The sequence below is a fragment of the Grampus griseus genome, assembly GCF_964374135.1.
Source record: "Grampus griseus genome assembly, chromosome: 7".
NCBI classification, from domain to species: domain Eukaryota; kingdom Metazoa; phylum Chordata; class Mammalia; order Artiodactyla; family Delphinidae; genus Grampus; species Grampus griseus.
In genome coordinates, this window is record NC_139001.1 from 103,992,715 (window position 1) to 104,020,046 (window position 27,332).

Here is a 27,332-nt window from a genome sequence, read left to right on the forward strand (position 1 = left end):
ATTGGAGAAACAAGGCTCATCACAAACACTAACCAATAGGCTGGCTCCTCTAGAAAAAGGGGACCTAAATTTCCACTCAGGCTAGCAACATTTACTTCTGTTGTATTTTTCAGAGAGCTTCATTTACAGTTTCATAGCTGTGACCAGCTTTTTTTTCCGTTTGTTTACTATACCAATGGAAAACAGATCCTTAAACTTGAATGCCTCCTTAGTGATTTTTAGTAAATATAGCACATATCAATAAATTCTCCCTTTTAAAGTGTACGTACTGCCCCTAGGTTCAGATGCAGACGTAGAGAGACTTGAGGACACGGGGAGGGGGAAGGGTAAGCTGGGACAAAGTGATAGAGTGGCATGGACATATATACACTACCAAATGTAAAATAGCTAGTGGGAAGCAGCCGCATAGCACAGGGAGATCAGCTCGGTGCTTTGTGACCACCTAGAGGGGTGGGATAGGGAGAGTGGGAGAGAGACGCAAGAGCAAGGGGATATGGGGACATATGTATACGTATAGCTGATTCACTTTGTTATAAAGCAGAAACTAACACACCATTGTAAAGCAATTATACTCCAATAAAGATGTTAAAAAATAATAAAGTGTATATAATTCAGCGATTTTAAATATGTTCACAAAGTTGTGCACCCATCAGCACTACTTAATTCCAGAACATTTTTATCATCCCAGAATGAAGCCCCTATCATCCTTTAGCAGTCACTCTCCAACCCCCTCTCCCAAACCCATGAAAACCAATAATCTACTTTCTGATGGAATGGATCTGCCTACTCTGGACACTTCATATAAATGGTGTCATAAAATATGTGTCTTTCATATCTGGCTTCTTTCACTTAGCATACTATCTTCAACGTTTATCCATCTCATAGCATGGATCAGTATTTCATTCCTTTTTATGGCTGAATAATATTCCATTGAATAGCTGTACCACAGTTTGTTCATACAGTTATCCGCTGATGGATATTTGGAATGTTTCTACTTTTTGGCTAGTATGAATAATGCTATAAACATTCCTGAACAAGTTTTGTGTGGGCAGGTTTCCAATTTTCTTTGATATACAAATAGGAGTGTTAACTAGAATACACGATATAACTCTATGGGTTTTGAAGAACTGCCAAACTGCTTTGCAAAGTGGCTACACCATTTTATATTCCCACAGCAGTATATGAGGGTTCCAATTTCTTTACATCTTCAGCAATACTTATGATCCATCTTTTTTATCATAGCCATCCTAGAGGGTATGCAGTGGCATCTCACTGTGGCTTTGATGGGCATTTCCCTAACGACTCTGGGTGTTGGGCTTCTTTTCATGGACTTGCTGGCCAATTTGGACATCTTCTTTGGAGAAATGTCTAATCAAATTCTTTGCGGGACTTCCCTGGCAGACCAGTGGTTAAGACTCTGCGCTTCCAATGCAGGGGGTGCAGGTTCAATCCCTTTTTGGGGAACTAAGATCCCACATGCCACGTGGCGCGGCCAAAAAACAAAAAACACAAAAAAACCAAATTCTTTGCTTATGTTTTTAATTGGGTTGTCTTTATTGTTGATTGTATGAGTTTTTATATACTCTGGATAAAAGTTCTTTACCAGATAAATGATTTGCAAATATCTTCTCTCATTCTGTGGGGTGTGCTTTCATTTTCTTGATGGTGTCATTTGAAACATAAAGTTCTAAATTTTAATAAAGTCCAATTTGCCTATTTTTTTGTTGTTGTTGCTTGTGTTTTAGATGTCATACCTAAGGAACCACTGCCCATTTTACCACAATAAAAAAGAAAGAAAAGAAACTACTGCCTAATCTAAGGTCATGAAGATCTGCATCTACGTTTTCTTCTAAGAGTTTTACTGTTTCAGATCTTACATTTTGGTCTATGATTGAGTTCATTTATATATATGAGTGAGGACAGGGTCCAAATTCATTCTTTTGCATGTGGATATCAACTTGTCCCAGCACCATTTGTTGAAAAGACTATTCCTCACTGAATTGTCTTTGCACTCTTGTCGAAAATCAATTGACTACAAATGTAAGGATTTATTTCTGGACTTACATTCTATTCCACTGATCTGTATGTCTACCCTACCCTTTGTGCCAGTACCAGACTGTCTTGATTACTGTAGCTTTGTAGTTAAGTTATTAAAGTCCTCCAACTTTGTTCTTCGTTTTCAAGATTGCTTTGACTGTTCAGGGTCCCTTGTATTTCCATATGAATATGAAGATCAGCCTGTCAACTTCTGCAGAATAGACAGCTGGGATTTTAATGGGGAGTATGTTGAATCAATTTGGGGAATAGTGCCATCTTAACAATACTAATACTAGGTCATTCGATCCAAGTACATAGGATGTCTTTCTATTTATTTAGATCTTTAATTTCTTTCAGTGATGTTGTATAGTTTCAGAATGTAAGTTTTACACTTCTTCGTTAACTTTATTCTAAGTTTTCTATTCTTATTGATGCTTTTATGAATGGAATTGTTTTCTTAGTTTCAATTTTGGATTATTCATTGCCAGTGTATAGGAATACAACTGATTTTTTTATATTGATCTTGTATCCTAAAACCTAGTTGAACTTATTAGAGCTCTAATTTTTTTAATTAATTTATTTATTTATTTTGGGGTGTGTTGGGTCTTCGTTTCTGTGTGAGGGCTTTCTCTAGTTGCGGTGAGCAGGGGCCACTCTTCATCACGGTGCGCGGGCCTCTCACCGTCGCGGCCTCTCTTGCTGCAGAGCACAGGCTCCATACGCGCAGGCTCAGTAGTTGTGGCTCACGGGCCTCATTGCTCCGCGGCATGTGGGATCTCCCCAGACCAGGGCTCGAACCCGTGTCCCCTGCATTGGCAGGCAGATTCTCAACCACTGCGCCACCAGGGAAGTCCCCTTGTGAGATGTTTCTTGATTGTTAATTAAATCTCTTTACTTGCTATTGGACTATTCAGATGTTTTATTTTTTCTTGAGTCAATCTCAGTAATGTCATTCTAGGAATGCATACACTTTATCTAGGTTGTCTAATTTGTTGGCATATAATTGTTCCTAGTATTCTCTCATATTCCTTTTTATTTCTGTAAGGTCAGTAGTAATGTCCTCTCTTTCATACCCTGATTTTATTAATTTGAGTCTTGTCCTTGTTTTTCTTGGTCAGACTAGCTTGACTAGCTTAAGGTTTGTCAATTTTGTTGATCTTTTCAATTTTTAATCTGTTGATTTTTGCTTTCTTCTCTATTTCATTTATTTCTAATTTAGTATTTATTTTTTCTTCCTTCTGCTTGCTTTTGGCTTAGTTTGCTCTCTTACCAGTTTCTTAAGATGGAAGTTTAGATTTACTGATTTAAGATCTTTCTTTTTTCATATAAGAATTTATAGCTATAAATTTCCCTCTGAGCACTGCTTTTACTGCATCCCCAAGGTTATGGTATGTTGTTTAATTTTGTGCATGGAGCATAATAGGTGCTAAATATTTATTGTTGAACAATGAATGAATGCCAGGGTTCTTCTTTTAATTGTGGAAAAACATACATAAAATTTACTATTTTAACCACTTTTAAGTGTACAGCTCAGTGGCATTAAATACATTCACATTACTGTGCAACCATTACCACCATGTTATGTTGTGTTTCTGTTTTCAGTCATCTCAGACTATTTTCTAATTTTCCTTGTGATTTCCTCTTTTACCCGTTAGTGACTTAGGAGTGTGTTGGTTAATTTCCACATATTTGTGAATTTCCCAATTTCCCTCTGTTACTGATATCTAATTTCATTCCATTGTGGTCAGAGCACATTTGAATCATTTCCATCCTTTTAAATTTATTGAGTCTTGTTTTATGGCATAACATATAATCTATCCTAGAGAATGTTTCACATGCCCTTGAGAACAATGTGTATTCACTGTTATTGGCTGTGCTGTTCTATAGATATCTGTCCCTTAATGATTTAAAAGAGTCTATCTGCAACTAGATCACATTTAAGAAAAAAATTGCCAGTTATGGACATCTTAAATTTTTCATATTATCCCCCACTTTTATACTGACTACTTATTCCATATATATATTTATACATGTATATAAATAAAAATCAGGTCTCCCCTTTAAAAATAAAAATCTCAGTTTCTAGCACCATATTAAGGGCTGGTTTCTAAGAGTGAAATCTACTAAAAAGGTAAGCAGAAAAGAGCATATATACCCACACGAAAGATTTTCTAACAGGTTTCTGACACATAAAATCTCCAGACTTAGGTAAATAACAAGAGAGCAGAGCATTTGATATGTCATTTGATAGCATGACAGCTGACATGGCTATCCCAAATTTCCCAAGGGAGCTGGGTTACACCCAGTGGAAAAAAAGAAAACCTTATTAAGTACGGGTTATTCAATGTGAAGACAGAAGGTGTAAGAAGCTTGGGATATAAAAGCACAGAGTTTTTCTCTTTTACTGAATAAAGAAGTCAAGCTAAGAAGTACTGCAGCAGTGGTTTAAAATTTGGGTTTCATTTCAGCAATTTAAAATAAGCATAGGTACTTCACATTTGAAATAGCGCTTTCCAATGCACTAAGTGATTATAAAAATGCCACCTTCTTTATTCCCCAACAAAACCTCTGTAAGATCGTTACTTGTCATGCCTATTTCACAGATTCAGAAGCAAAGTAACTTCCAGCGTCCCACAACAAGTATGAAACAGAATCAATATTTGAACCTGGGCTTCTAATTCCAAATCCAGGGCTATTTGCACCAAGTCACAGCTGCTGCTTCTCACTAAGAATACACACAAGTCTCAGTACTTTAGACCTGAGTATATATAACTTAGGAAAAAGACCTACACAGGAAGGATATATCCACCACGCTTAATGTTCCCAAAATAAGAGCAGAAGAGCCTGAACAGAGAGAAGCAACCTGTTCTGGCACAGCACACATACTAAGCAGGGGTTCCAGAAACAAGGAACAAAGGAAGAGGAAGAACCATATGCACCCCAGAAGTAAACCTAGGAGAGCAATCAGCAATCGTTAGCTCAGAGAGCTCAGTATTTCCCACAGATGCCAAAGGGCTGATCAAAAATAGGAAAGAGAGAGAAGAAAAAGGGTAACATATAACCACTGGAGGAAACTAGGTGAATGGTGAAGAGAAACTCTCTGTACTATTTTTGCCTCTTCTTGTGAATCTATAATTATGCCAAAATGAAAAGAGGAAAAAAGTGAAAAGATGTACATGATGTGGATAGGCTCCTGGTCCTAGTTTCCTAAAGTTCCTTAAATTCCTAATGTGCCAGCCAATCTGTCAATGAATTCCAGGTCCACTGGGGAGGGAAACACAAGTGAAGGATCTATTCCAACAGTACATCAAGGTACTTTCCTGGAAGATTAGCTACTTTTCTGATGACTCCTTAGTAGACAGAGAAAAAGGAAAGACTACAACGATGAAATAAACATAAGGTCACCCCTGGGTAAAGCTCTGTCTTAGGCATGCACTGCCATGAAAACACATGCTCTGCTACTGTCTCTCACGCCCAAATGGTTTCCCTTGCTTCTATTCCTTGCTCCAGAAAGATTCAGACTGAAGACGCAGAATCTGATGGACTGGAAACACTGAAAGCACAACTTCACATACGGCTTCCTACCCACCCACCATTCAACCAGATTTCAAGCATATAGACTTTAAATCTGTACTCTACTAAGCTTACACGTAACAGCTAGGGAAATTTTGCTATATTTCTCAGATCAACTATAACAGAACACTGCTATTACTACAATAACCTTTTTACATTCATATTTTATGGATTCAGGAAAAAAAATCCAAAAGAAAAGCACAAAAAGAGATCTGTGCCTTGCCTACATTAGTATGTACTGAACTGTACATACAGATGCTCGATTTCCAAACTGAGTTGTGACTACCTCAATATTTTTCCAACACTGACTTATTCGTACTCATCACTAACATGTTTTCTTTAAAATGCCTAAAAACCTAACTCTAGTCCTACATTTAGACAAAAAAAATCACTTAAGAATGTAATTGAGGACTTCCCTGGTGGCGCAGTGGTTAAGGATCCACCTGCCAATGCAGGGGCACAGGTTCGAGCCCTGGTCTAGGAAGATCCCACATGCCACGGAGCAACTAAGCCCGTGTGCCACAACTACTGAGCCTGCACTCTAAAGCCCGCGAGCCACAACTACTGAGCCCACGTGCCACAACTACTGAAGCCCACGCACCTAGAGCCTGTGCTCCGCAACAAGAGGAGTCACCACAATGAGAAGCCCATGCACTGCAACGAAGAGCAGCCCCCGCTCGCCGCAACTAGAGAAAGCCCATGTGCAGCAACAAAGACCCAATGCAGCCAAAAATTAATTAATTTTTAAAAAAGAATGTAATTGAATATAATCAAATACACATTTTAATACACTGCTGATGAGAATAAAATTCATAACTATCTAGGGCAATTTGGAAACCTCTATCAATAACCTTTAAATATGTCTTGATCCAACAGGTACAAATCTAAGAATTCATCTAAGGAAATAATTTGTTAAGTATTCTAAAATGTATATATCAAGTTGTTCACTGCAGCTGTTCGTGAAAAAGACTTTTAAATGAAAATAAATGTTCAAGAACAGGAAATTCGGAAAGAAATTACAGTACATCCAAACAGTAGCATACCATTCAATCATTGAAAACCAAAGTAAAAATGTGTTCTTATTGCCCTGGAAAAATACCTACAATCAGTTTAGTGAAAAAAGCAAACTAGAAAACTCCATGTTTCTGATGTCCTTTTTGTTAAAATAAAAAGTAGTCACTTATATTCTTGATACATAGAAAAAGTATGGAAAGAAACATACCAAAGCATTAACACTCTATTTTCTACAATGAAAATGTACTATTTATATAATTTTTACAAATACATGTTAAACCCAGAAATAAACCCACACACCTATAGTTAATTAATCTTCGACAAAAGAGGTAAGAATATACAATGGAGAAAAGACAGTCTCTTCAGCAAGTGGTGCTGGGAAAGCTGGAGAGCCGCATGTAAATCAATGAACTTTGAACACTCCCTCACACCATACATACAAACTAAAAACGGATTAGAGACTTAAATATAAGACATGACATCATAAAGCTCCTAGAAGAGAACATGGCAAAACGTTTTCTGACATAAATCGTAGCAATGTTTTCATAGGTCAGGCTTCCAAGACAACAGAAATAAAAACAAAAATAAACAAATGGGACCTAATCAAACTTACAAGCTTTTGCACAGCAAAGGAAACCATAAACAAAATGAAAAGACAACCTACAGAATGCGAGGAAATATCTGCAAACAATACGACCGACCGAAAGGGGTTAATATCCAAAATATACAAACAGCTCTTACAATAATAAAAAAACAACCCAATCAAAAAACAGCCAGGGGCTTCCCTGGTGGCGCAGTGGTTGAGAGTCCGCCTAACGATGCAGGGGACGCGGGTTCGTGCCCCGGTCCGGGAAGATCCCACATGCCGCAGAGCGGCTGGGCCCGTGAGCCATGGCCGCTGAGCCTGCGCGTCCGGAGCCTGTGCTCCATAGCGGGAGAGGCCACGACAGTGAGAGGCCCGTGTACGGCAAAAAAAAAAAAAAAAAAAAATCTGCCAGAAGACCTAAAGAGACATTTCTCCAGAGAAGACATAATGATGGCCAATAGGCACATGAAAAGATGCTCAATATCGCTAATTATTAGAGAAATGCAAATCAAAACTACAACGAGATATCACCTCACACCGGTCAGAATGACCATCACCGAAAAGTCTACAAATAATAAATGCTGGAGAGGGTGTGGAGAAAACGGAACCCTCTTACAGTGCTGCTGGAAACGTAAACTGGTGCAGCCACTGTGGAAAACAGTATGGACGTTCCCTTAAAAACTAAAAATAGGGGCTTCCCTGGTGGCGCATTGGTTGAGAGTCCGCCTGCCGATGCAGGGGACACGGGTTCGTGGCCCGGTCCGGGGGGATCCCACATGCCGCGGAGCGGCTGGGCCCGTGCGCCATGGCTGCTGAGCCTGCGCGTCCAGAGCCTGTGCTCCGCGACGGGAGAGACCACAACAGTGAGAGGCCCGCGTACCGCAAAAAAAAAAAAAAAAAAACTAAAAATAGAGTTAACCATATGATCCAGCAATCCCACTCCTGGGCATATATTCAGAAAAGACAAAAACTCTAATTTGAAAAGACACATGCACCCCAATGTTCACAGCAGCACTGTTTACAATAGCCAAGGCGCGGAAGCAACCTAAATGTCCATCGACAGATGAATGGATAAAGAAGATGTGGTACATATATACAATGAAATACTACTCAGCCGAAAAAAGAATGAAATAATGCCATTTGCGGCAACACGGATGTACCTAGACATTCTCACACTAATTGAAGTAAGGCAGACAAAGAAAGACAAATATCATGATATCCCTTATATGTGGAATCTAAAATATGACACAAATGAACTTATTTACAAAACAGAAACAGACTCACAGACATAGAAAACAAACCTACGGTTACCAAAGGTGGGGTGGGGCAGGGATGAATTAGGAGTTTGGGATTAACAGATACACACTACTATATATAAAACAAACAGTAAGGACCTACTGTATAGCACAGGGAACTATATTAAATAGCCTGTAATAAACCATAATGAAAAGAATATGAAAAATATATGTGTAACTGTATCACTTTGCTGTACACCAGAAACTAACACAGCACTGTAAATCAACTATATTTCAATAAAAAATTTAAAAAGAAAAAAAAATGTTAAAAATAACAGTGTATAACTGATTCACTTTGTTATAAAGCAGAAACACACCACTGTAAAGCAATTATACTCCAATAAAGATGTTTAAAAAAATAAAATATAACAGTGGCCCTAACAGAGGAATGCTGCCAGCACGCACACGCACAGATTATCTGGAAGACCAGTCAAGAAGCTAGAAGCGGCGGCTGCCTCTGGGAATGGGATGTGGAAGAATGATAAAAAGGGTGGAGGAAGGCTTACATTTCACTCTCTATCCTTGGGCACCTTTTAAACTTTTTTAACCATGTACATACAGTATCTAGTCAAAGGAAATATACATTTCAAAACATTAAGATGTTCATATTCTTTCTAGTATAAGCATATTGCGTCCAATAAATACCAGAAAGTTATTTGTAAAGTCAAAAAGAACCATAATTCTGAAGCCACAGACTTCACCAGTTACTACAAAGAACCGAAAAACATTTTAAAAGCTAGTCATTCAGCAAATTGTCCGTCTCTAGTATACTCATCTCTAGCAGGCAGTGCTGGTAACACCTATAGGGAAGCAAAGTGTATTTCTGAAGCTCTTCCAGCCATGGAACTCCTGCAAAATCAAAGACAGGCAAAAAACAAAAACACACAAGTAATGAGAAGAAAAGTGCTCAATTAGTTTTTGATCACTGAACTACAGCCATGTTTTAATTCAAAAATAACACAAGACAGAGTCATACACGTCTACAAAGTTACTTTTAGGTCATACGCTTCTATAAAATTACATTTTTAAGTGTACTAACTACAGGATTCTCTTATCGCCGGCCGGGTTTTGTTAAAACCTCTAAGATGGGTAATTCGGCAATCTCTCAGAATTTTAATGACACATAACATTCAACCCAAAATGTCGACTTACAGGAATTCATTCATACACATGCAAAATAAATTATTATAGGATTATTCTTTATAGCATGGTTTTATAAATGCAAAAGACTGGAAAAAACTGAATGTTCCTTAGTAGAGGGCTGGGTAAATTATGGTATGCCATACAGCGGCATACTATTCAGCCATACTCTTCATTTTCAAAAAACTATGAAGAAGCCTTTAATGTATTGATACTGACATAGACTGATTTCCAAGATATATTAAGTAAAAAAAAAAAAGCAAAAAGCAAAATTCAGTAGTCTACCATCTGTGCAAGAAAGGAGAGTGGGGGAAGACATATATATATATATATGTACTTTTTCATACATATAATTAATAACATTAGTGTCTCCAGGGAAGGGTAGATGGCAGACAGCAGAGGAGGGAACCTAATCTTTAAATTATGTGTATGTATTAACTGTTCAAAAAATAAATATTTTAAAATTTTTAATGCATTTAACTAGCAGTTCTATCTCTCCTTTCTAGGTAACTTAAACAAGATGAAAGGAACCTTCAGGCCCACAAGAATACCCCTGAGGTATGCTTTAAAAAAATTTTTACAGCCAATAATGCATGTAATAAGCTTGTGACTACAACAAAAATTACGCAAGTTTACTAATGCCATAACTATCCATACGCAATCTCAATAGCAACCAATTTCCCAAAAGCATAATGTCTAACCCCACCCCCAAAATTCCAAAACGGAATGACTGATCAGTTGATGATTCCAGTAAAATAGAAGAGTCTGGATTTTATTAAGGCCCAGGGTTCTCTGTGAGAGGTTAGTTTCAGCCTTCTCTCAGCTAGGGTGCTTTCTTGGCCCCTTCACAACATTAGACCGTGGGGTTAACATGGCCAAGAGTCAGGCTCCTTGTCCCCTGCCACAAGCTCGGTCTCCAGCCAACATAGCTCTCTCATAAATGGAAGGCAACAGCCAAGCCCCAGGGTGTACAGCCAGGGGGCTGTGGACCTGTTCAGGGCTTCACATCCTTCCGATGAAAACAGGAAGGGACACATCCTTCCCCACTGCCACATGAGAAGCCCTTCCCGCCTCAGCCTTCCACACTGAACTCAGCACACTCACCAGGGGACTCCTTGCTTGTCCCGCTTCCCTGGGGGCAGAGCTCTCTGGAAACAGGGCTGACAGCCCTGCTAGCTGTCCTCAGGCACACAGTGAAGTCTGTTGAAGATTCTCATCAGAGTACATAGTGCATTCTCTACTAATTACCCAGATACATCCCAGAAAAACTCTCTCATTTTAACAGCAGTGGTTTTCCTTAAGGGCTTTCAGTGTTTTGGGTCCATTTCTCATGAACACCTACGTACACACTTTCTGTGTCCCCTCCGGTCACCCACGCCACTCCAAAATAGATCTAGCAAGCAAATGACTACAAGGTGCGCCTCATCTTCCAGGGCTTAGTCACGCTTTCATGATTCCACAAAACCATTACTACACAGTTTGGCTAAACACTGTTACACTGTCTAAACAAATGCTTCTGTGGCAATTTCCGATTTCTACTCCAAATTCTGAAGTGAATGAGAGTAAGAAAAGCTTTTCCCATCGTGTTCCCTTTATAAACGCAGTCACAGGCCACAGGCAATGGCTACCAACAGGCGAGTTCAATCAGCAACAGGCTGAAGTAGCACCCCATCAGCCCGTATCACGAGCGTGGCAGGAGAGCATTTCCTTTGAAAGGGCCACCCTCCTCAGAATGGGATCCTATGTCTGGAGGGGGATCTATTAAGTGATAAAAATACTTCTTAAGTCAAACTTTTTAGACAAAGATATAGCCTTAGATTTAGATACATACCAGGCCCAAATTCTCCATAAATAAGGCCAGAGGTAGCAAAAGAAAATAGCATCTCTCCTTCTTACCTGCCCCCCCCCACAATGAATAACCAGTATCTCATGATAAGTGTTTATAACAAGATGCTAAGGAATACCTACTTAGGAGTCAAAACCTACTGGAAAACAAAACACCAAAGGCCAACCTTTAAAATGAGCCTTCCCCTCCCTGATATCTGGATGGCAGATTACAAAATGGACTCCCAAGGGAGGTCTGATCACTTAGGACAAGTAACATTAGACCCTACTGAACACTAAAGAGTGTGATGGAGGGAAATCTGATAATACGGACCCAGAGAGAAAGATCAGATACTTGTCCACTAGTTAACTTTTCAGATTTCTAGGCAAAAGAAGATTTTCTAATGATACTTAATTCTCTCGTTAGAAAAGTAATATACACTCATTGTATACAAATTCAAAATAATTTTTGAAATTAAAAGCATTTGTCGGGACTTCCCTGGTGGCGCAGGGGTTAAGAATCCACCTGCCAATGCCGGGGACATGGGTTCGAGCCCTGGTCCGGGAAGATCCCACATGCCACAGAGCAACTAAGCCTGTGCACCACAACTATTGAGCCTGCACTCTACAGCCCGCGAGCCACAACGACTGAGCCCTTGTGCCACAACTACTGTAGCCCCCGCGCTCTAGAGCCCGTGCTCTGCAACAACGAGAAGCCACCACAATGAGAAACCCGTGCACTGCAACAAAGAGCAGCCCCCGCTCCCCGCAACTAGAGAAAGCCCACGCGCAGCAACGAAGACCCAACACAGCCAAAAATAAATAAATGAATTTATGTTTTTAAAAAGAGCATCTGTCAAAAATGAAAAGGCAGGGTCCAGATATACAAAATCACACCTAAAACGAGTAAAATTCCCAATTTAAAACTCATCATAATCTTTTTTTTTTTTTTTTTTGCGGTACGCGGGCCTCTCACTGTCGTGGCCTCTCCCGTTGCGGAGCATAGGCTCCGGACGCGCAGGCTCAGCGGCCATGGCTCACAGGCTCAGCCGCTCCGCAGCATGTGGGATCTTCCCGGACCGGGGCACGAACCCGTGTCCCCTGCATCAGCAGGCAGACTCTCAACCACTGCGCCACCAGGGAAGCCCTCATCATAATCTTAAATAACAAGTTAAAAATGCTTTAATCATCCATGAAATGAACACCATATTATGCAGCCTAACTGACATTTATCCATATAGCTAATGTCACATACAAAAAAATTCCTAAGGCATTTGAAAGGCACAATACTACCATCAATCCCCACATTTGGGAAAATGACTTAAAAGGACCTGAACTTAAACTCTTAAAGAACTTTATAATATACTGATCATTATTCTTTTAAGAATAATTTTCTGGGAATTCCTGGGCAGTCCAGTAGTTAAGACTTGGCCCTTTCACTGCAGTGGGCCCTGGCTCAGTCCCTGGTTGGGGAACTAAGATCCCACAAGCTGCGTGGTACAGCCCCACCTGCCCAGAAAAAAAAGAATAATTTTCTGCAATTACCCAAATGTATTCACAAAGATCTATGTTCAACTTCACAATTCAGTCAATAAAAGTTAAGCACATCACTTAACACAGTACTGGACTGGGCACTAGAGTGAATGGGGGACAAAACAAGGTGGGAAATTGAAAAACAGAGATATATAGTCTACTCTGAAGGTCCTTATCTATATCCGAACACAGGAGATTTAAAAGTAACTATACAAAATCTAAAGAAAGGGAACTCACATTCACTAAGTGTATCTTACACATCAAGTAGCAAAGCTGCAATACACAGGCAACATCCATGAATCCTGTCTCAAGAGAAGAAAACAAGGCAGGGTGGGAGGGTGTTGAGGTTGAGGAGGGCAGGCGGTGAAGTCAAAAACCCAAAGCAGGGCTTCCCCGGTGGCACAGTGGTTGAGAGTCCGCCTGCCGATGCAGGGGACACGGGTTCGTGCCCCGGTCCGGGAGGATCCCGCGTGCCGCGGAGCGGCTGGGCCCGTGAGCCATGGCTGCTGGGCCTGCGCGTCCGGAGCTTGTGCTCCGCAACGGGAGAGGCCACAGCGGTGAGAGGCCCGCGTACCACAAAAAAAAAAAAAAAACCCAAAGCAAAACATAAACGCCAACTGAGTGATACAGAAGGTAAGTACAGTCGTCATTAGTCTTCCACAAATGGTGCTGGGACAACTGGACGTCCACAAGCAAAACAACGAAGTTAGAGCCCTATCTCATACTATTTATACAAACTAACTCAAAATGGGTCAACAACCTCAATGGAAGAGCTAGATCTACAAAACTCTAAGAAGAAAACACGAGAGTAAATCGCCAAGACCTTAGATTTGGCAATAGGTCCTTAGACATAACACTAAAAGCATAAGCAGCAAAAGAAAAAATACATTAATTGAACTTCATCAAAATTAAAAACTTTTGTGCAGCAAAGAACATATGTTATCAAGAAAGTGAAAAGACAACCTATAGAATGAATGGGAGAAAATATCTGCAAATCATATATCTGATAAGAGTTTAATATTCAGAATATGTAAGAACTCCTAAAACTCAAAAACAAAAAGACACACAATCCAATTTAAAAATGGGCAAAGGACAACAACAAGGTCCTACTGTATTGCATAGGGAACTATATTCAATATCTTGTAATAAGTGATAATGGAAAAGTATATGAAAATATATATATGTATAACTGAATCACTTTGTTGTATACCAGAAACTCACACAACATTGTAAATTAACTATACTTCAATCTAAAAAAATAAAACGGGCAAAGGACTTGCACAGATATATGGATATTTCTCCAAAGAAGATCTACAAATGGCCAATGAGCACAAGAAAAGATGCTCAACATCTTAGTCATTAGGGAAATGCAAATCAAAACCACAGTGAGGGGCTTCCCCAGTGGCGCAGTGGTTGAGAGTCTGCCTGCCGATGCAGGGTACACGGGTTCGTTCCCTGGTCCGGGAAGATCCCACATGCCACGGAGTGGCTGGGCCCGTGAGCCATGGCCACTAAGCCTGCGCATCCGGAGCTTGTGCTCCGCAGCGGGAGAGGCCACGACAGTGAGAGGCCCGCGTACAGCAAAAAAAAAAAAAAAATCTGCCAGAAGACCTAAAGAGACATTTCTCCAGAGAAGACATAAAGATGGCCAATAGGCACATGAAAAGATGCTCAATATCGCTAATTATTAGAGAAATGCAAATCAAAACCACAGTGAGACACTACTTCATATCTACTAGGATGGCTATAATTTTAAAAAACAGAAACAAAGAGAAGATAACAAGTGTTGACAAGGATATGGAGAAGCTGAAACCCTTGTACGATGCTGTTGGGAATGTAAAAATGTACAGCCACTGTGGAAAAAGCCTGGCAGTTCCTCAAAAAGCTAAACATGGAATTACCACATGATCCAGTAATTCTACTCCTAGGTATACACCTAGAATTGAAAAAAAGACTCAAACAGAAATTTGTAAACCCACATACAGTACAGCATTAGTCACAACAGTCAGAAAGTGGAAACAACCCAACTTCCATCAGCAGATAAAGGATAAATAAAATGTACAATATCCATACAACAAAATATTATTCAGCAATTAAAAAGGAATAACATTCTGACACAGGCTACAACATAAATGAACCTTGAAAACATTACGTTAAGTGAAATAAACCAGTCATAAAAGGACATATATTATTCCATTTATATGAAATATCTAGAATAGGCAAATTCACAGAACTAGAATATTAGAAGTTACTAGGGGCTGAGGAAGAGGGACGAACAGGGATTTACTGCTTAATAGTTACAGAGTTTCTGTTTGGGGTGATGGGAAAGAGTTGGAAGCAGATTGTGGTGACTGTTACCCAATGTGAATGTCATTAATGCCACTGAATGATATACTTAAAAATGGTTACAATGGCATATTTTATATTATATATATTTTACTACAATAAAAAGAAAAAAAAAACAGTTTCTATAAAGTCTTTAGGAGTCTGGATTGCCCAAGGGTAAGATTTCAAATCAGGGACTCAAATCCAAAATGGACTGTAGGCCCCCAGATCTGACTAACCCTCATGGAAACCTTAGTGGGAAGCTTGCATCTCTACATCCTTCCTGACCAGTGAAGAGGCCTCTCCAGATGCTGCCGGATGCTGGAAGCAGACTTTCCCCCAAGGCAGCCCAGTGACCTTCCATGCAGGAAGAATACCCTGTGCTGGAAAAAAACAGAGATAAGTGGAAAGGAAGGTGAAGAATCCAAGAGGCAAACTCTTGCTACTCTGCAGCCGTGTGACCATGGACACATTACTCAAGCGCTCTAACGAAGCTTCTGGCTTCCTCTCGTGATGAAATGAAAACAGCATCTACCTTTAAACGTTGACATAAGAACTGACAAAAGCACTCCTACAGCACCCAGCCTAGTGCCTGGCAGATGGTGGGTGTTCAGTCTATGACGGCTGTTGCTATTGGGACAGGAGGTCTGTTTGCCACCCCAGAGGCAACCAAAGGCTGAGCAGGACATGGCTTGGATCTGGAGAATTCTATGACTTACCAGAACTTAAATAAAACGCAGACTTCAGAGAAGGAGCTGTTTCTATGCAGTTCAAACTCTTAGAAAGACTGGCTTATTGTTCACAGAATGAACCCAGCTACTCCACGTTAGAAGGGCGCGGCTACACAATTCACTCTCTCTGTACAACAGGCCTCTGTTCACAACAGAGCCCTGCCTTTACCAGCAGGAGAGACGTGCTCTGTGGAGAAGCGGAGCAGGAACTCAGCTTGGAGGTGGACCTGAGGCAGCTCTCCAATGCTGGTGGCCTCAGAATCACTTGGGAAATCTGTTAGACACAGATGCCTCACCCCCACCGCCAGACACTCTGATTGCTAAATATTTCAGGCAGGGCCCTTGAGCACAACTGTGTAAAGAAACAGTTGAAAAGGGAAGGCACGGAGATGTTACAAGACTACCTTCTGATGTTGGCAAACAGACCAGTCCGCCCCACAAAGTAAGACCTGCGTTTTCCTCCATACCTGTCAAAAACACACTAGCTTTGGCAATGCAGAGAGATCACCTGCAGGTGATATCCAATTCAACCTGCACGTTCTGCACCTCTCACAGGAACAAAAAGAACAACAAAAAAAATGACTTAAATCATATTACCAGAAGTTGGTAAAATTTTTGTCAAACACCCTTAAATTGCTTAGGAAGTTATTACCTTGTGCAACTTTTTGGTCAGCAATCAGGCAATATGTATCAAAAGTCACCCAATATTCTCACTTCTTAAAATTGATCTGAAGGAAACAACACAAAAGCAGCAAACTACATGCAAAAAAAAAAAAAAAGCCACCGTTGTAGTATATATAATATCAAAAAAATAAAAGATAACGTGACTGTCAAGGATCCCAGTTTACCAAAATTTGCCATATCAACTCAAATACGACAAAGCTATTAAAAATTTAAATGATGTGTACTATGTCATTACACGGAAACTATTCAAAAAACACGCAAGACCTAAAATTACTTACTACAAAGCATGGACATATGGACAGCTTTAAAGGGTGACACATTAAGCAAAAACCTTGTGGGGGGGGATGGGTGAAGGGCATCAGAAGGTACAAACTTCCAGTTATAAATAAATAAGTCCTGGGGTTATAATGCACAGCATGATGACCACAGTTAATAGTACTGTGCTGCATATTTGAAAGGTGCTAAGAGAGTAGATCTTAGAAGTTCTCATCACAAGGAAAAAATTCTACAACTCTGTAGGGTGATGGATCTTGACTTAGCTGCGGTGATGACTTCACAATATACAAAAATATTGAATCATTACGTTGCAAACCTGGGAACTAATATACTGTTGTATGTCAATTCTACCTCAATAAATACAAAAAAAGGGACTTCCCTGGTGGAGCTGTGGTTAAGAATCCACCTGCCAATGCAGGGGACACCGGCTCGAGCCCCGGTCCAGGAGGATCCGACATGCCGCGGAGCAACTAAGCCCATGTACCACAACTACTAAGCCCGCGCTCTAGAGCCCACGAGCCACAACTACTGAAGCCCACACGCCTAGAGCCCGTGCTCCACAACAAGAGAAGCCACCGTGGGTTTCCCTGGTGGCGCAGTGGTTGAGAGTCCACCTGTCGATGCAGGGGAGACAGGTTCGTGCCCCGGTCCGGGAAGATCCCACATGCCGCAGAGCGGCTGGGCCCGTGAGCCATGGCCACTGAGCCTGCACATCCGGAGCCTGTGCTCCGCAACGGAAGAGGCCACAACAGTGAGGCCCGCGTACCGCAAAAAAAAAAAAAAAAGAGAGAAGCCACCGCAGTGAGAAGCCCATACACCACAACGAAGAGCAGCCCCCGCTCACTGCAACTAGAGAAAAGCCCACGCGCAGCAACGAAGACCCAATGCAACCAAAAAGTACAAAATAGAAAAAAACTTTACTTTTTAAAATAGCGAGTCACATGAATGTTTAAAAATAAATGAAAAGACAAGACCTTGTGTTAGGACAGCTTGGCATGGGTTTTCCCCCTCTGGCCTCTCAACTTTTTGTATTATTGCCTATCACTGTAATAGGATTCTAAGTAAATTTAACTGATTCTGCTTGGAAAGTTAACTGGACAACCATTCTAGAGAGCTGCAAAGTGGATTCACTGACCTCAGCTATCCTGAACGAAGATAAACACACCCAAATGTGCCATGGTAACAAGATGGCCACGAGGCCAGTTCTAGGCTTTTTTTCAGAAAAAAATAAACCTTAACAGATATGGTAACTATTTTTTTATTTGAATTTTATTTTATTTTTTTATACAGCAGGTTCTTATTAGTTACCTATTTTATACCTATTAGTGTATAAATGTCAATCCCAATCTCCCAGTTCATCCCACCACCACCCGCCGCCCCCAGATATGGTAACTATTAATCTTAAATTTACATTTTTTAAAAGCAAGTATAAACACACTAAAAGAAAGGAGGAAATCTGGTTTGGCAGCTACTCATGTGGCAAAAGATCAGAGGACTTCGAACCACAACTTCAATATAAGGTAACAAACTCATGTAGCTAGGAGACAATTTACATGAAAACAACATTAGGCGAGAAACAGAAGGCCCAGTTCCCATCCTAGTTCTAGCATGTACTGGGATTTAACTTGCAGGTCTTGGGTTCTCATCTGTAAATTGATAGGATAATGATGGTATCTTCTCTGCCTACCTCACAGGATCTTGAAGGAAACAAAGATTATGAATGTACAAGTGCTTTGAAAATCCAGGGTTTGTTCCCTTGAATCTGGCTATTAGTATTATAAAGACGTTCACATACATGCAGCTACAAACAAGGGTAACCGTGTTTAGGAGGTACACTCCAAACCAGTAATAAGCAGATATGCCTCCCAAGGGGCCCAGGGTCTGGGGCCAGGCCTGTCCCTTTATCCTGATGTTCAAATCTTTCAGGAGAATCTATTTGTCTACTTCTTGGTCATTTATTTTAATTCGTAAAAGCAAATGTAATCACTGACAAAATTAATAGAGAATGTAGGATTCTCAAACTGGGTTTTTAAGAATTACCTGGGGATTGTTAAAACTATGGCTGCCCACAGGCTTCCCTGGTGGCACACTGGTTAAGAGTCCGCCTGCCAATGCAGGGGACACGGGTTCGAGCCCTGGTCCGGGAAGATCCCACACGCCACGCCACGGAGCAACTAAGCTCATGCGCCACAACTAGTGAGCCCGCACGCCTAGAGCCCGCGAGCCACAACTACTGAAGCCCGTGCGCCTAGAGCCCGTGCTCCACAACAAGAGAAGCCACCACAATGAGAAGCCTGCGCACCACCACGAAGAGTAGCCCCCGCTCGCCGCAACTAAAGAAAGCCTGCGTGTAGCGATGAAGACCCTACGCAGCCATAAATAAATAAACAAATAAATAAAAACTATGGCTGCCCAGACCCCATGCAGACTGAACTAACCAAAATCTCTGGGTGGCTGGGGATAAACAAGACCAGGCCATTTGTATTTTAAGAAGCTCTCCAAGTGATTCTGGTGACCTGATTACTGCTATTATTATTACGCTGTTATTAATATTAACCGCCACCATGAATACATGACAGGAATTCCATATACCCACTCAGTATACACCAGTCACTGTTCTCAGCATCTTACATATATTATCTCACTTAATCCTCACACAGTCCTATAAGTAGATACTACTATTAACACTGCCCTCCCTCCACCCTCCTTTTATAGAGGTAATCACTGAAATACAAAGAGATGATTTCACTGGCCCATGGCCCAAAGCCACAGGGCTAGTAAGTGGCAAAGCCAGAAAGCACAACAAAGTTTGAAAATCCCTGATACAGTTTCCTAACCTACAACAGTAACTGTATACTCTAGTCAGTATAAATAAATTCTGCTTTATTTCAAACATCGCATTTAAAGGACCCTAACAAAACCAAGTTGTCTCAAGAGAGAGTGGTGAAATCAGGTTAAACCATGAGGGGACAAAGGGTCTAGGGCTGTTTACATACTTCAGCACCAATTTGTAACTGTTTTGTCTGTCTTCTCTATTAGACGGTGAGTGAGCCCCTGAAGTGCAGGGACCAGGTATGTCTTTTCAGCTGTACCCTGGTGGTACAGTTGTACCCTGGTATCTAACTAAAGAAAGGGTTTAATAAATTAATCAATAAATCTAGAGAAGGCCTGATGACTGTCCTGGGAAATGAAAGGCTCTTTCATAGAAAAGAAACAGACGTGATTCATGTTGCTTCCGGGGGTACAACTAAGATCAACAGGTAAAAGGGGAGGGGCAGTTTTGGAGACACTCTAAAATACCTTTCTAGCAACCAAGACCTGTCCAGAGACAGGAAAGTGTGCCTGCAGTTTGTGGCTAAAGACCAAAATATCGTAGATAGAAGGCAGGATGTGGGACTATGGGGCCTCTAAGAGCTCTTCCAAGGCTCAAGTTCTGTTACTCTAAGTTACGATACATTCCTTTATTCCTTCACACATTCTACAGTGACTAGTTACACCAGTGCAGTCGTCCAAGCACAGAGCTAGCACAAAGTGTTCTACAAACTCCCAGAACCCTGAAGGATCTAGAGAAAAGTAAATCACCGGAGTGAGTCTTCCAAGGAGGAAGATAATTGATACAACAGGGACGAGCAAGGAGGCAGGAGAATTCCAGGCAAGAAACAAGAGAAAAGTAAACAAAGGTGTTATGGAAGCAATGCTACCCTTTGAACACATCTGAGCTACGTCTTTAGGGATCCTTGTGGGGAAGTGGACTGTGGCTGCCCTAAGAATCTGGGGAGGAAATGCATTCAGCATGGCAGTAATGGTCTGAGCATAAGGGAGGCGGGAAAGCCCTGGGGTGACGAAGACCCGGCTAGAAACAGTCAGGAAATTCTGGTGCTAAAAAGAAAAGGCTTTCAGAAGTCAGTCAGCCAAACACACACACTCTTTATGGATGCCGACCTGGTTGCACTGGGTAAAGAAAGCTTAGTTTACTTTCTTAAATTACATTTCACAAACCAAAGACTGAATCATCAGTGATTCTGTCTTTAAACGTTTGTTAGTTTCTGCTACTGTCTATTCTTTCCACTGTTTGACAACCAGACTTGCAGTTATCAAAACTCTTATCAAAACTCAGCTCTGAGCGTAACATTTATGATCCCTTAAATGATTATAACATTTACCAACAGTACTATGAAATAAAAAGTATTATCTACCAATCTAAAAAACTAAAACTTTATAAGTAGAAGACTTAAGAATAAATGGAGTCTGAAAAAATTAATTTATGTCTCAGGTCCAAAAAACTATCTCACCCAATTTATAAACTGTGAGATTAATCCACCTAAAAAAGAATTAACACGGGACTGAAGGAAAAAAATCTAAGATCCCAGACCAATGAACAAAATATAACACATCTGAATGATAAACTTAATGGTCTTCTGGCCATTCACTTCTCAACATCCCTGTCAAACTATTTTAGGATCTGAAATCTTGCTCTATAAAAAGCAAGTTCCCATCATCTGAACTACACTTAAGAGATTCTATCGCAGCAGTTACTGAAGCATAAAAAACCAAGCTTCAGATTTTTGCTTCCTGTTAGTATAAAAAAATGCCTACCTCTTTTACGTAAAGTTGAGTCTGTGGCCAAATTCCTGGCACACTAGGAGATCAAGGTTTTCAGTTCTAACACTGATTTAAGGTGCAAAGGCCTTTTCCCTACTTAATACCGCTTAAATTGTGACATGGAGATAAAATATATGACACCTCCACCACCAACAGTCTCTTCAAAGGATTTCTGACTCCGTTTAACCTTAGCTGGGAGAATATAAAACTACGGCTGAAAACTCCTCAACAAAAATTAAAACTTTAGAAATCTGAAACTGCTACATGTTAGCTGATAAACTATGAATTACAGAAACTGAGATCTGAGTAACAATTGCCAAAAAAGGTGCAATTACACAATCTTACAAAAATGGATAAACAAACAGCTCACCAAAATTTAAATCTTTCTTAGCAAATGGAGAAGATAAATAATGTTCAGTAACTCTGGAATACTGTGGTGTAGTTTTTCTTATCTGTATGGTCTCTGCAGCAATGTTACTACTCTCCACTGCTCCCTTTGCTTTGGATGAGCAAAGGGAGCCCACGGTCCAGGATTCCTCATATCAAGGGCACGGCAAATGTCACAATAATAGTAATAAAAGCAAAAATTTCTAAAGCCATCATTTATACCGGACTCTGGCCCCCGAATAGGGTGCAAGGCACATGGCAGCAGGCAACTATTTCTCGCTTCTGATTCTTCTGCATCACTGCCTCCCAAAGGACTAGAGAATCTAAAGCTCTGGACGCCACATCTACAAATCAAAGTATCATGTTTAAAGAGCTCACAGGTTCTACGGATGGTCAGCAGTTAATGAACGAACCCCAAGACAGAGAAACTCACCCAGATGCAACAAAACACGCTTCAAGTCTCCATCTAATTTTTGTTTTTAATTTTTGGAGTAAAAACAAGTATTAAAAATTATGTAATAAGTGAGACTCTGGAGAACCCCAGACTCATCCGAGCGGCTCGGAAAACGGGAAAGTAAGATGCGATTAGCTCCATTGTAGCCAACCAGGCTAACGTGCAAGAGCACACACTCCTCTCCGTCAGAGCGTCCCTGCCAATACCGAAGAACAACAAAGGCAAGTTGAGGAGGCTGCACAAGGCTTAACTCAGCACTTGTCCGCTTTGCCAGCCTCCGAAGAAGCTCGCTGCGGGCCCAGGAACCGCGGGCTCCCTGCGCATTCGGCCCGGCCAGCGCTCGGCTTTGTCTGGCCCGCCTGGACCCGTTTCGTTCCCCCCGGATCTTCCTCCACACCCATCACTCGCCCGTGACTATAGTTGTGGTGGGTTTCTCCCCCTCGCCCCCTCCCCTCGCGAAACCCGCTCTTTTCAAACGCGGCTTCGCCCACCCGGCCTGGGAGACTCGGGTCGGGAAGGGGGCCCGGGGTGGGGTCCGGGAGAGGAGAAGAGAGGGGGACACACAAAGCCGGACTCACCCCACAGCCGCCCCCCTCCCTCTGCAAAGCAGCCTGGGATCAGCGACCTGCGGGCTGGATAAACAGCCCTCCCCTCCCGCTCCCCGCCCGGCTCCCACCTACGGGCCGCCCCCTCCCCCCAAAGTGCACCCAAGAGCGGATGACAGCGCTGGACCTCACCCCCACCCAGCCTCGGCGCTCACCACCGCGAGGGGGGGCTGGGGCCTGGAAGGGCTGGGGTCTACACATCCTCGCCCTAACCGGGAACTTACAGCCGTATTAGTCGCTCCTGTTGCCCCTGCAGACCAGACGGCCGCCGCCTTCTCCTCCACCCCAATGAGGTTAAGCGCTTGGTGCGGGGATTAAAAAAAAAAAAAAAAAAAATTAGAAGCCCAGAGCGCCTGCGTAGTGCGGTCTCTCTTTTTTCCCCTTACCGCCACGACCCGGCTAGACCATAGAGAGTGTAAACCGAGACCAGAGAGGCGCCTGCTTCTCTATGGTAACGCCCCCGCGCAGGCGCTGCCCTAGCTGCGCCGGGCTTCGGGACCTGCGAGTCCTAGGAGCTTTTGCCTCCTTGGAGAACGTCAATTGGCCCTGATGGGGACCCGTAGGGAAAAGTTCTTTAAGGAAAGGGGGGCCAGAATGGAGTTGGGCCCCCCCCGAGGAGTTGCGGCAAAACTCAGGCAAGGCGGGGAGGGTCGGATCTAAGCGGCCATGGCAGTAGGGCACCAGAAAGCAGGGAGCGTAGAGCTCAGGAGGAACCAAGAAAGCCTGGGTAAAAGTCGTCCAGCCGGAACTTCCTCCGGTGGGGGCGGGGGGTGTCTAATACCTGAAGGAACCGGCCTTTCACTTCTGGGTTACGCGCGTCGCGCCCCGGCCGGGCGTCCGGGACGAAAGAAATTGTGCCTTGCGACTCCCCGTACCTCGGCTCACCCTTTCACTCTCGAGGAGGCGCGGGCGCTGGAGCCGGAAGCACACCTTTTTAACGGTTCTTTTCCCTTTTTGAAGCCGAGCCAGCTCCGTGGAGGCCTCGGAGACCCTTGAGACTTTCTTCCTCCAGCAGCTGCACAGATGAGGCTGCTTGTGACCACCCGTCGCGTTGCTTTTGGAAGACGTGTGGGAGAGTGTCTCGGAGCTTTTAAGCAAAAGCTGTGCAAGTTACAGGGCTCCCTTGGAGGACTCCGGAGGACCCACAGTCGTTCCGCCTCTGGCCCCTGCGCTCGCGAGTAATTTGACGTTGAAAGCTTTCGTGAGATTACACACTGCTCCGTGGAAACGACTCTTAAAGTGGGAATTGGCTTCCCTCCGTCTCGATTCTTGTATCGGAGCTCCTGCTAGTGGGGGTGTCGTGTGTTGAGGGACCTGTGAGATCCTACAGCTGATAGTCGGGGGCTTAGATGTTGTGGTTGGAGACACCCAGCTAAAACAAAGCCCCGTGTAGACTCCTCTGTGGAGTGCAGGGAAGGCAAGGGACTGTAGTCTGAAGGAGTAGCGATGACAAGGAGGATGTGGCTCCTGGTTGGATCTAGAAAAGGGGACATCTTTGGGGCGAAAGCACAAGCGGCCTTTTGAAAATGAATGGGTGATGATGAAAGAGCATTCCAGAGAAGATTGCGTGGAGCAAGGGCTCAAGAGGAAGTGGGTATCATACTGGGAGTACAATGAAGAGAGCAGTCTAACTGAAATGGGGAAAGAAAGAAAAAAAAAGGACAAGTGAAAAGTAAGGTTCAATAAATAGGATGGGGAATTGTAAATTTTTTTTTTTTTTTTTTTTTTTTTTTGCGGTACGCGGTCCTCTTAGTGTTGTGGCCTCTCCCGTTGCGGAGCACAGGCTCCAGACGCGCAGGTTCAGCGGCCATGGCTCACGGACTCAGCCGCTCCGCGGCATGTGGGATCTTCCCGGATCGGGGCACGAACCCATGTGCCCTGCATCGGCACGCGGACTCTCAACCACTGCGCCACCAGGGAAGCCCGAGCCACAGCTATTGAAGCCCACATGCCTAGAGCCCGTGCTCTGCAACAAGAGAAGCCACCGCATTGAGAAGCCCGCGCACCTCAACGAAGAGTAGGCTCCGCTCACCACAACTAGAGAAAGCCCGTGCACTGCAACGAAGTCCCAACACAACCAAAAATAAATAAATAAATAAAAAGACAGTGGTAGGAACAGACGTGGAGAGAGGGGGCGATAGGTAATTTGGAGGAGGAGTTTGGTTCAAGGGTGGGGGGCAGAAAAGTGGGGTAAAACTTCAAGCAATAGGTAGGGTCAAAAGAGTAGTTTCTAATTATTTACATCTACAAATATTTTAGTATTTCTAAAAGATAATATTTTTTTAATAAATATAACCTCAAGGCCATTATCACACTTGAAAAATTAACAGTACAGTCGTCCCTCGGTATCCATGGGGGATTGGTTCCAGAACCTGCAGCAGATACCAAAATTCACATGTGCTCAAGTCCCACAGTCAGCCCTCTGAATCCAAGGTTCCACATCTGTGGATTTAACCAACCTCAGATCTTATACTACTGTATGTATTTACTGAAAAAAATCCACGTGTAAATGGACCCACGCAGTTCAACTGTAATAACTAGTATTATCACTACTCTGTCAATCTTCAAATTTCCCTAATTATCTCATAATTTTTTTGCTACCAGATGGATTGAGGTATAATTAGTATACCATACAGTTCACCCATTTAAAGTAATGCATTCAAAGGGTTGCACAGTCATCACCACAGTACAGTTTAGAACATTTTCATCACTCCAAAAAGAAACCCTATGCTCATTAGTAGTCACTACCCAGCCCTAGGCAACCACTGATCAACTTTTTGTCTATAGACTGGCCTATTCTGAACATTTTATGTAAATGGAATCATGCAGTATATGGCTGGCTTCTTAAGCATGTTTTGAAGGTTCATCTATACTGTAGCATGTAACATTACTTCATTCCTTTTTATCGTCAAATAAAATTCTATTTTATATATATATATATATATGTGCCACATTTTGTTTATCCATTCATTAGCTGATGGACATTAAGTTGTTTCAAACCACTTTTTTGGCTATTATACATAATGGCATTCTGAACATTCTATTATAAGATTTTGTGTGGACATGACATAAATTGTAGCAATGTTTTCTTAGGTCAGTCTCCCAAGGCAACAGAAATAAAAGCAAAAATAAGCAAATGGGACCTAATCAAATGTAAAAGCCTTTTGCACAGCAAAGGAAACCATAAACAAAACAAGAAGACAACCTATGGAGTGGAGAAAATATTTGCAAACCATGCAGCCGACAAGGGCTTAATTTCCAAAATATACAAACACCTTATACAATTCAATAACAAACAAACAACCCAATCAAAAAATGAGCAGAAGACCTAAATAGACATTTCTCCAAAGAAGACCTACAGATGGCCAAGAGGTACATGATAAGATGCTCAATATCACTAATTATTAGGGAAATGCAAATCAAAACTACAATGAGGTATCACCTCACACTGGTCAGAATGGTCATCATAAAAAGTCTACAAATAATAAATGCTGGAGAGGGTATGGAGAAAAGGGAACCCTCCTACACTGTTAGCGGGAATGTGAATTGGTGCAGCCACTATGGAGAACAGTATGGAGGTTCCTCAGAAAACTAAAAATAGAACTACCATATGACTCAGCAATCCCACTCCTGGGCATATACCTGGAGAAAACTCTAATTCAAAAAGATACTTTCACCCCAATGTTCATTGCAGCACTATTTACAATAGCCAACATGGAAGCAACCTAAATGTCCATCAACAGATGAATAGATAAAGACGATAAAAAAGAATGAAAAAAAAAAGAATGAAATAATTCCATTTGCAGCAACATGGATGGGATGGACCTAGACATTCTCATACTAAGTAAAGCAAGTCAGACAGAGAAAGACAAATCACATATGATATCACCTATATGTGGAATCTAAAATATGATACAAATGAACTTATTTACAAAACAGAAACAGACTCACATAGAAAACAAACTTATGGTTACCAAAGGGGAAAGGGAGTTGGGGAGGGATAAGTTAGAAGTTTAAGATTATCAGATACAAACTACTGTATATAAAATATAAAAACAGCATGGCCCTATTGTATAGCACAGGGAATTATATTCAATATCCTGTAATAAACCATAATGGAAAAGAATATATATAAAACTAAATCAGTTTGCTGTACACTAGAAACTAACACAATGTCGTAAATCAACTATACTTCAATAAAAAACTAAAATGTTTCCCAACCAGTGATCGAACCCATGCCCCCTGCATAGGAAGCTCAGCGTCTTA

The 27,332-nt window shown here is 41.8% G+C and overlaps 1 protein-coding gene across 5 annotated transcripts in view; it reads right to left on the bottom strand.

The window, feature by feature from the left end:
• CLASP1 (cytoplasmic linker associated protein 1) overlaps positions 1-23,439 on the bottom strand; it is a 268,179-nt gene extending 244,740 nt beyond the window's left edge. For 4 of the 5 annotated variants that reach the window (XM_082658008.1, XM_082658009.1, XM_082658007.1 and 1 more), the window contains exon 1: positions 23,291-23,439. The gene's annotated coding sequence lies outside the window, so the exon portion shown is untranslated. The remainder of the gene's footprint in view (positions 1-23,290) is intronic. The other variant, XM_082658012.1, reaches the window with a different exon arrangement.
• Positions 23,440-27,332: the final 3,893 nt, after the last annotated feature.